This window comes from Papaver somniferum, chromosome 7 (assembly GCF_003573695.1).
Source record: "Papaver somniferum cultivar HN1 chromosome 7, ASM357369v1, whole genome shotgun sequence".
NCBI lineage: Eukaryota > Viridiplantae > Streptophyta > Magnoliopsida > Ranunculales > Papaveraceae > Papaver > Papaver somniferum.
The window spans coordinates 184,688,905-184,699,461 of NC_039364.1; positions in this window are offsets into that span (position 1 = coordinate 184,688,905).

Genomic DNA, 10,557 nt, shown 5'->3' on the forward strand with positions numbered 1-10,557 from the left:
CGAGACAAAAGGCCCCACCATTGTGCTCAACTACATGCCAACTCCAACGGTTGATGCTTGGAACAACCGCCATGAAGAAAGATACCAACTTGCAGCGAGAGAGGCAATTCCTTGTAACAACACGAAAGAAGCCACTGCTGATTACATGGGTTGGTATTCTCATTTTGGTCATCCATATGTGATCAATAATGATCCAGAGGTCCAACCATATATTCAAGAGGCTATGGCTCAAAGGAAGGCGGTCGACGAGACTAAAGAGAAAAAAGGTCTATTTGGTTTGACTTGGAAGAAGCTATATTTCATGTCGGTACGTAATTTTGTCATCCTCATGACTTTGGATTTTAAGATTAATGATTATTATGAAATAATCTCTTAACACTCTTTTTGATATGTGAATAGAAAGAGCGAGGACAAGCTTTGGCAAATAGCATGACTTCATGCATCCGTCGTAATGGTGTGCTTAAAGCTCGTGAACAAAAGATCTTGCAAAACCAAATAAGGAACATGCATAATCCAAACATGGAAGAAATGTATGAGGGGTTGGTCACGGACGAAAGAGGCTTAAAGAGGAGTAGAAACTCTCTTGGAGGTGAGGATAGTAGCCGTCATCAACCTTCATCTAGCAGCAAAGAGACAAATGATGAAGAGGTGGTGCACGGTGTGGGTACTAGCCAAAGAGGTGGTCGTGGTCGCGGTAGTCGCGGTGGTCGTCTTGATGGTCCTAAAACTCGTGGTGGTGGTCCTAAAACTCGTGGTGGTGGTAGCACCACAAAAAAGGGTCGTGGTGAACGCCATGCTTAGTTATGGATTTATGTTAGTTGTGTGTGGTTAGTTATGAATTTCGACTTATGGATATTATGACAAACTAATAATTGTGTGTTAATTATGGATTTTAGCTTATGAAATTTAGCATATGGATATTAATTATGAATTTGAAGTTATTTGTGTTAGTTATGGATATTATCTATGAATTTGAAGTTATTTGTGTTAGTTATGGATTTAAACTTATGTATGTTTGTTTGTGGCAGTTTTTGTCTGAAATTTTGAATTACAGAGTCAATTACGGTTGGTAACTATTTTTTGTTATGAACCGTTGCACAGACTGGAACAAGCATTTTTTACTAACTTAAGTTATGGTTCGTAAAAATTTATCGAGACGAATCGTAGAAAAAGTTACGATTGGTAACTCTTTCACCCTCACCAACCGTAAAACATCCTGTAACCTATAACTTTGATTACGATTCATTTTGAGTCACAGTTACCAACCGTAACTCTGTATATTTTGATTTTGACAGGTTTACGGTTGGTAATCTTTCCGTCTAAGGAATCGTAACTCTGGGATTCAGTTTTCTCCAGAGGTACGGTTTATCATCTCTAAACAATTACGAACCGTAACTTTCGAATTCAAAATTTTACGTAGTTACGGTTCGTTATGTGCTTACATTCACCAACCGTAACTAAACTTTTGGCAGAAAAAAATAATTTTTTGGTGCTTACAGTTGCACTGACATGTCCTTGTGCAATTCGAAAATATGGCCGTTGAGACTTTCAACAACTTCATTTTCAAAAAATAGATCCGTTATTGAAATGTCCTTGCACTAACAACTTCATTTTTTTTTGTTATAAATATATACTTATCCTCCTTGCTAGAAGTTACACTTTCACATGAATCATCTCTTACCTTAAATTAGATTATGGCTCTAAACCCTGAATTCACTTTGGAAGAAGATTTATGTATTTGCCGCAACTTTGTTCTATGCTATCCAAAAAGAGGGGAAGAACGACGTCGATGTGGTTTTGTGAGTACAATTTATTTGAGAACTATTTTTGAAAACTTATGTTCCGGAACAGGTAACCCTAATCACCGCGATGGAATTATGTTGTATGTTCGATATGGAACTATTCGGGATAACGTTAAAGAATTTATGGCATTAGTTCATATTATGGGTGAAATACGATTAAGGGGTGAAACTGACGCTGAAGTTTTAGAGAGCTCTATTCAAGAATGGAGAAGGTGGAAAAGGTCGAATTTTCAATACTTACCTCATTTCAACATCCTTAAAGACTTTTATCGCACTTGTAGACCCGGATATTAGTATCCTTTTAGTTCGCATGAATGAATGAGTTGTAATGCCATTTATATTTGTAATGGTTTGATGGTTGTAGTGTTGGTTTAGTAATAAACATGGTTTAATGGTTTTAAATTACTTATAATTGCTTTGTATTTGGTGTCAGGGTCAGTTACGGTTAGTAACTATATTATCGATACCAACCGTAAGTGCAAATGGCAGTTAAAATTTGTTTCTAAAGCTAGTTACGGTTGGTAACTGCATTATCGGGACCAACCGTAAATGCAAATGACAGATAAAATGTGTTTCTGGAACTACTTGCGGTTGGTGATTGAATCTAGTTACCAACCGTACCTCACTAGTTACCAACCGTAACTTACTCTGAAACCTTGCCAATCATATCACATTTAGTCAAAATACCAAAATATAAAATATAAAATGTTACGGTTAGTAACAGAGATACGGTTCGTAATTACAATCACTTACAAACCGTAACACAACTACGGTTGGTAATGGTCCTCCCGGAACAAACCGTAAATAGGGTGAAATGAAAATAAAAACATACAAATCATTATACGATCGGTAAAAAACACAGATCACAAACCGTAACACAATTACGGCTGGTAGCTATTTACATATTACCAATTGTAAGAAGTGCAGTAAATACTGCCATGCACATGATGAGTTACGGTTGGTAACTACTGAAGAACGTAACCAACCGTACTGAAATTACGGTTCGACTCGAAAATTTTATACTAACCGTAACTGGTATTACGATTGAGTTTTTCCCCAAATTGAACCAGTTACGGTTGGAATTGGAAACTTTACGAACCGTAACATTCAATTACGGTTGATAACTAGCTAATTACCAACCGTAAGTTCTTCTGAAATTTTTTAAAATTTGATTTTTTTTACGTACTTTAGAGAATTTTAAGCAACAAAAAGCTAATGAGAACTAGTTTAGAAGTATACCTGGTCATTTTCAGTTGCTGGTTCTTCACTTTGTTGGCTAATTTCTTCAATTGGTTGAGATTGACCTTCACTATGTTAGTGCGTGATTCAATTGGTCCCGTGTAAATCACAATACATGTTACAACGATTCTTAAATAATATGATCCCCTAGTCTCCTCGTCCACCATTTTTAATATTTAACCAATATCACACACCAAATCTTTTTCCTTCTATATGTGACCTGTTAAAGGGGCGGGTGGTTCCATTCGAGGGGCGGTAAACCTAATAAGACAAAAAGGGTCATTAGGTGATAATTTAAGTGCTCCTTATCAAAAAAAATGGAAATGACCAATTAACCCTTATTATTAATAATCAAGATTAGTGATGATAATCAAGATTAGTGTTGTTAATTAATTTTAACTTATTAAAAAAAATTTAGAGGAGAAGAAAAAGAAAACTTATGTGATATTTGTGAAATCCTAGATTTTGATTCCCTCAACCAAAATGAGTGATTCTAGTGACAAATTTGAGATGGGTGAATCTCTATACGATAGAGAAAACAAATACTACATACCCCTTGATGGAGATCCTGATATGGAGTATTTCTTAGATGGTAGAGATGTTTTAACCCATAGTGAAGGTCAATCTCAACCAATTGAAGAAATACTCCATATCAGGATCTCCATCAAGGGGTATGTAGTATTTGTTTTCTCTATCATATAGAGATTCACCCATCTCAAATTTGTCACTAGAATCACTCATTTTGGTTGAGGGAATCAAAATCTAGGATTTCACAAATATCACATAAGTTTTCTTTTTCTTCTCCTCTAATTTTTTTTTTAATAAGTTAAAATTAATTAACAACACTAATCTTGATTATCATCACTAATCTTGATTATTAATAATAAGAGTTAATTGGGCATTTCCATATTTTATTTTATTTTTGATAAGGAGCACTTAAATTATCACCTAATGACCTTTTTTGTCTTATTAGGTTTGCCGCCCCTCGAATGGAACCACCCCCTTAACGGGTCACGTACAAGGAAAAAGATTTGGTGTGTGATATTGGTTAAATATTAAAAATGGTGGACGAGGAGACTAGGGGATCATATTATTTAAGAATCGTTGTAACATGTATTGTGATTTACACGGGACCAATTGAATCACGCACTAACTTGGGACCGATTGAATCATACTGATGGCCTCCCTTTGGTCGGCCGAAGATAGTAAACGATGCCACAGTTAATAGCTAGCACATGCATCCAAGTTAGATTCATTCAAGTTCTAATCAGTATTATGTGAGTTTTAATCAAAACAAAAAAACGGGATTCATGCAGCCCGTGAAAATCAAAGAGCTTCAATTGAATCACAGGGAGATCATAAAAAAAAATTAATGAACAGTAACAAAAAAAATAACGAGATTTCGACCAAAATTTCAGCCGAGATTTAATTGTTCCGGAGAGTTTTTCGGTAAAATACCGTCTCGGCGAGAACATTGATATCGGCTCTTCTGTGGCCGAAACCGGAAATATCGACGAGATTCCTGCCGAGATGGCCGAAATCGACTACATTGGAATGAATCAAACAAAAAGACTAACTATTGATAAATCAATTTAATTACAATATATGATCAATCCCATCGTAAATAAATAAAAAACACCCTAAATTTGTATAAACTCATATGAATTATTGTACATCATATACCCCAGAAGAAGAAATAAACCTTAACTAAATCCTAACTAATTTGTACACCATGTATGAAGAAGAAGAAGAAAATAAACCATAACTAATTGTCTATATTCATCAGAAACTTTCCATGATACCCAAATCAGAGAATACATGGTGTACTGTATACCCAAAGACACGAAGAAGAAATAAGCTTTCTGTTGAGAGTGTTTGAGTGGAAGACAAATCCAATTGTTCCTGGTACCTTTTTTTTTACTCGGTACAAGAGACGAGAGTTAACAGTACATTCCCTCAAAGGGTATACAGGTGTTGCCCGATACATGTGTTAAGTGCACAAGCTTGACATGTAATCATACACGTCTCTACTTCTAATTACGTACGTGTCTCCTCCCTCTATATAATTTTACAAGTAGAAATGTGTACCGGTTTTCCGGACGGTTATCTCGGTGTCTCGGACAGAGCCGAGACAATCCGGGACACGAGATTGACCACATTGAGGCCATCTATAGGATGAGAAATTGCTTTCATGTCCGTCACAAGGAATGTCCAGAAAAATTAAAATTCGTTTCTCAGTTTTCACAAGTTCATAAAATTAAGTTTGAATTTGAGTTGATCAATCAAATTGATTAGAAATTTCAATCAATTACCATAAAACAAACAAATTCACTGTTCTAAGTTCTTCAAAATTGATTAGAAATTTCCTGATCCACCAATAAATTTTCCTTATCTTCAAAATTCTGCTCAGAATTAGAAGATGCGTTAACAAGATACAAAATGGAATGAGCACTCTCAAAACTCAATTCCAAAACAATGAATCCTTGGTGGTAGAATCAATAAGTTATTCTGAAATATCAAAATTTAAGGGGAATACCAATCATGAACCAACTCAAAAGCAAAATTCAGATTCCAATAAAAGGAAAGCAAACTGAGACCGACAGAGCCTTATGATTTATGAAGAAGACCAGAGCGCGTTCATCCTCCCAAATGGCTTCCATCTCACGATTCTTTATTTTTCTTTCTTTTGGTTTCTATTTCAAATAACTTAACTAAAATGAACCATCGATATATACACAGTATGTTTCGTACCCATTGAAGGTGAGAGTGAGACCTGAGAGAAGGGTCCGTCTCAAAATCGATTTGGGTATGAAAACAAGAGAAAAGAAAACAACCAAACAAGTTAATCTACTAATATACTCTCATCCTTTAGAAATATCATGAACACGTGTGTACCATGCATATTTTGCTTACAAGTGGTTCCAAAAAAAGAAAAAACATCCCAAGGAGTCGGATCTTTCTTCTTGTTTACATTTTTTTTTTGTTTTTTTTTGTTCTTTTTTTATGAAGGAATAAGGGGCTAAACAGAGCCAGACCCAGAGCCGAGTCAGAGCCCCTAGAGTAATTAAATTAATAAAACTAGTTTCTCACCGGTTTCTTTCTTACGGAGTATTGGACGCTTGTTAGAGTATTCCTATGGATAATTATCCGAAGGAGATACGATACTAGGCAAAATGTAAAAGTTATACTGGATGGCAAATGAGCCGTTTGCCAAAAAAATAAAAATAATAATAATAATAAACAAACAAAAGGAGGGGCATTAAATTTAAAATATATTAAAAAATTCTAAACTTTGTGTGGGCAGATAATTGTTTGTCATTTAGCCTTCTTTTTCACATTGCAAACTAAATGTATGAAAAATTTGGGGGTGAAGGAGTGTTGAAAGACCTAAATAGTAGGATCGAATTAGTTCTAATTGGTAGTTCTTCTTTCGTTTTAAAGGAGTGATTAGAATTTTCTCTTATAAATAATATTAGAATTTTCTTCTTCTCACTAACCAATAAGCTAATATCTTAGTTGGTGTGCAAAAAATAAAATGAACAAAAAAGGGACAAAAATGAATTAATTTTAAGGGAGACATTGTAATCAAAAGGAATATCTTCTTAGCATTCCTCCACATTTTCTTTGTCCTTGCCTTAAAAATGCCATCTTTGTCTATGTTAGGAACGACCACTGCTTTGGATGTAAAGCATTCTTTCGTTTCTTCTTTGTCTTGGTAAAGAAAAAATATGTATGACAAAATGAATATAATTTTTATGTTATTTGTCATTCACCGCTGATCCATTAGTCATGTCAATAACCTATTTACATCAACTCTTGCATTCACGTAACGTGAATAATTGCATAGCATCCATTGTAGCATGGCATTGCGCCTCCAAAGTGATACAACGGAACCATACATTATCGAAGCAATTACAGATGGTTAGCACCAGTAAAGAGATAATGCGACACATACGACGGATAAGAAGTATTGAAACATTAGGACCAACCAACACAAAACTATCTTAACAATATCATCTTACATTAAGATTACCAAAACCGACCAAGTCTTTGCATATTAGTACTTTTTTTTGGTAGAAAAAAGGATTTTCAAATGTTACTCAAGCTGAAAATATGAATATTCGGCTCTATAATGGCGCCCAATATCATCATTTATGAAAATTCTTTTCTCATACGTTAAGACTACTGCATTAGGAGCATATGCACTTGGTATCATCATTTATGAAAATCGTCTATGATTCAATGTACCATGCTCAGCACTGAAGGCCTTGATAAACAGTGAAAGCTACATGGAAAATTGAGGCAAACACATCGTATATGTTCAATAATAGATAAATTTAAAGTGCCAATAATAATCTTGCCCATTAATTCAAAATACTTAGTCATGAAACTCAAACAAAATAAATTCCAAACAAATTAAGTAAATAATGTTATCTGAAAATTGATAATTAACCTACACAAGTACCTAATAATAAACCAATCCTATTGAGAACCAATCCTATTGAGAAAATAATAAAGAGTTCATACTTTTCTAGTGCAACATATTTAAAGTGTATAGTACTCATTGAAGCTCCGTAAATTGATTGAAAGTTACACCGTCCCAGTCCTTCTTCAGCGCCTGATATTCACTAACTTTTAGAGCTCATATTCTTGTTGTCTTAAATACTTTGCATCTCATGGTCATCGAAATCGGGACACATCATATCTCTGAAAAAATATCGTTCAACAACTTGATTCTTTATAAATTCTTCCATTTCAATGATGTTGTAGGATACGTTGATATTTTGTTAAGGTAAAATGGACATCTAGCGTTGGTTTTCTTTTGGTAGCTTGATAGTCCTCTTTCATTTATCTTTTTCCCCACCTTAAAATATTTTTATAATAAAAGTGCACAAAAATAATAAATCATCTGGTACAAAAGCGAGAACAAAATACAAAGATCACACGAAATTAATTACTGGCATAGAGCTTTGAAATATTATCTAGCTGCGTAAAATTAAAATCAATGCAGTGGGATATTTTTAACATCTTCAATAACCAAGGACGTGTTGATAATTTCCGTTAAAAATAGGAACCAGAAAATCTGTCAAAATTATTATATTTTGCTCCCGAAACTTTTCTTTGTGATTTTCATGTTGTACGTGTTTGTTCTCCCCGTTCAGTGTTTATATTGGTTAGTTATTTTTGAAGGATCCGTTATTTTCGAATGAACTATATTTAAAAAACACAGTAGCAACCACTATTCTGAATTGGAAATATTATTTTCCGTTCAATGTTTTTGTTGCCTATGTCATGTCTACTATTCCGACCTTCATTAAAGTTATGCTTGCTCCATTCACTATATCCGTCGAAAATGGATTAATTTGAGGGTTCTCCATGTTGTGTTAGTGTTCTCAAAGTCTAGATAGTGCAACGATATTCAATATTCTTGTATAGGTAGTAGATAGAATTTTCCAACAGTGGTAATATATGGTTAATTTTATATATTAGTCATCTTATAGGAAAATTTCCTTAAAAAAAGTACTTATACATCAAGGAACCATTAGGTAAATTTTGGATACGATTTCCTTATTTATATAACTAGATCTTAACCCGTGTCGTAACGGCACGAGATTGATTATTATTCTAGAAATATATCCTGCTATCATATATATCATGAACTTTTCTTAAAACAATATTGCCTATATATATACTCGTGCTCTCAAAAGTAAGATATATCTTGTTGTTTTGGCCAAGAGTTCTGGTAAAAACATGAGAGATATTGGATTAATTTTAATATGAGCATATGAAGGTTGAAGTGGATATAATGCCTATCATATACATTGCAGGAATTTTCCATAGGTGCAAAATCAAAGCAGGCTCAGTGAGAAATGCAGAAGAAGCTGGAAGCTTTGCTTTATTGGAAGATGTATCTTATGCAAAATAAAAAAGAAGGAAGAAAGCTTGTTTCATCAGTGACGCCAAAACAGTTATAGACTCTAAATGTCAATGAGAATTGAGCATTCTGCTACAACAGTTTAGTTTTAGAGGACTGTAAAACAATCATTTTTAGGGAAAAAATAGCTATTCAGATTTGAATTTCTGAATAGGAACTATATTAAAATGGCTGATAAAGCATCTAAGTTTAGTAGAAGGTCTAGAACTTCCAGAGAAGGGATGGGAAATTTCCCTGAATTCCTCAACTTTACTAACTACATTGCTCTCGAGTAACAATGCTCAATAATGTCATAGTAAAACACTTCATTTATCACTGACATTCTAATAAGACTATCAGCCTGCCTTTATAGTCCAGTAAACTCAATCAATCTTGTAATTTCTTTCATTTTATGCTTGCAAAGGTCTAAAGCAACAATGTTGTCTTGTCTATCGATAAACTCAAATATAATGTAAGGATTGACTTGAACTTATGCCAGTTATAACATATCAATCCTAATTCTTGAAGGGCATGCCAGAGTTTGTGGTCTTCAAAGTGAGATAATATCCTTGCATTCACATTCTATGAAGACCTTCTCTGTGTTAATTATTTGAGCGAGCCCGACACGCTGACGAATCCCAAAAGTACTAGCAACAATAGGTTATTATCACCATAGCATTAGTAGAACAACCAATTAAAGAGTATACCTGCGTGGTCCCGAGAAATTGCTACATATGCTGAGTACCACCACCATCAATGTTAACCTTTACCGCATTCAGAACAGGGAACCAAACAAACATATCTTCATTAATCAGATGAATTCGTTTACTATAATTTTTTGTTCAACGACTCCACTTCATTGAAATTGTTGAAATTCTTAAAAACATCCAAGATCATTGACCATTGCCTTCATATAAGACTACTCATTTTCAGATACCAACTTTAATTGTCATGCACCCGAGGATAAACGAATGCTGAAAAAGAACATGGCAATGACATCCAGTGATTGACCTAGATATGTCATCTATTTTCCTTACTTGCACCAGAAAAAAAAAAACATTGTATAAAGAGATACTTCTGGATAACATGAAATTTTTTTAATAAAATTGAGAATTTTTGAGTAACAAAAATTGTCGACTGCGGTGATATTTCATTGAACATTACCACCAATACATGAACTGAACGTGGAGTTCAAAGTAGTGCAGAGTTATCAGATTTAAACAGTTTGAATCAGTTTTAATGACTATAATAAAACTGCAAATGTATGGTGATAAGAAAAAAATTGGTGACTAAAGACTCCTTTAGTCTCCACTTTATAGAACTAAAAACATGGCACATGGAATTATTTTACCGTATATGTGATGGTAGATAGGCTAGTACACATGCAGCGCCTAAGATATATCACTACATGTAGCACCTTTGCATGAAGAGTTACTACATTGAAGAAAGATATATGTAGAACATGACATAGTAATCAAACTACGATAAAATAAGATCGCAACTCTTTTAACCAAATCGGTAGAAATTAATAATAAAAAGTAGACGAAATTATTCCATATTTGCTCCATTTTGGAAAAAAAATAATAAGTAAAGCCAACATAA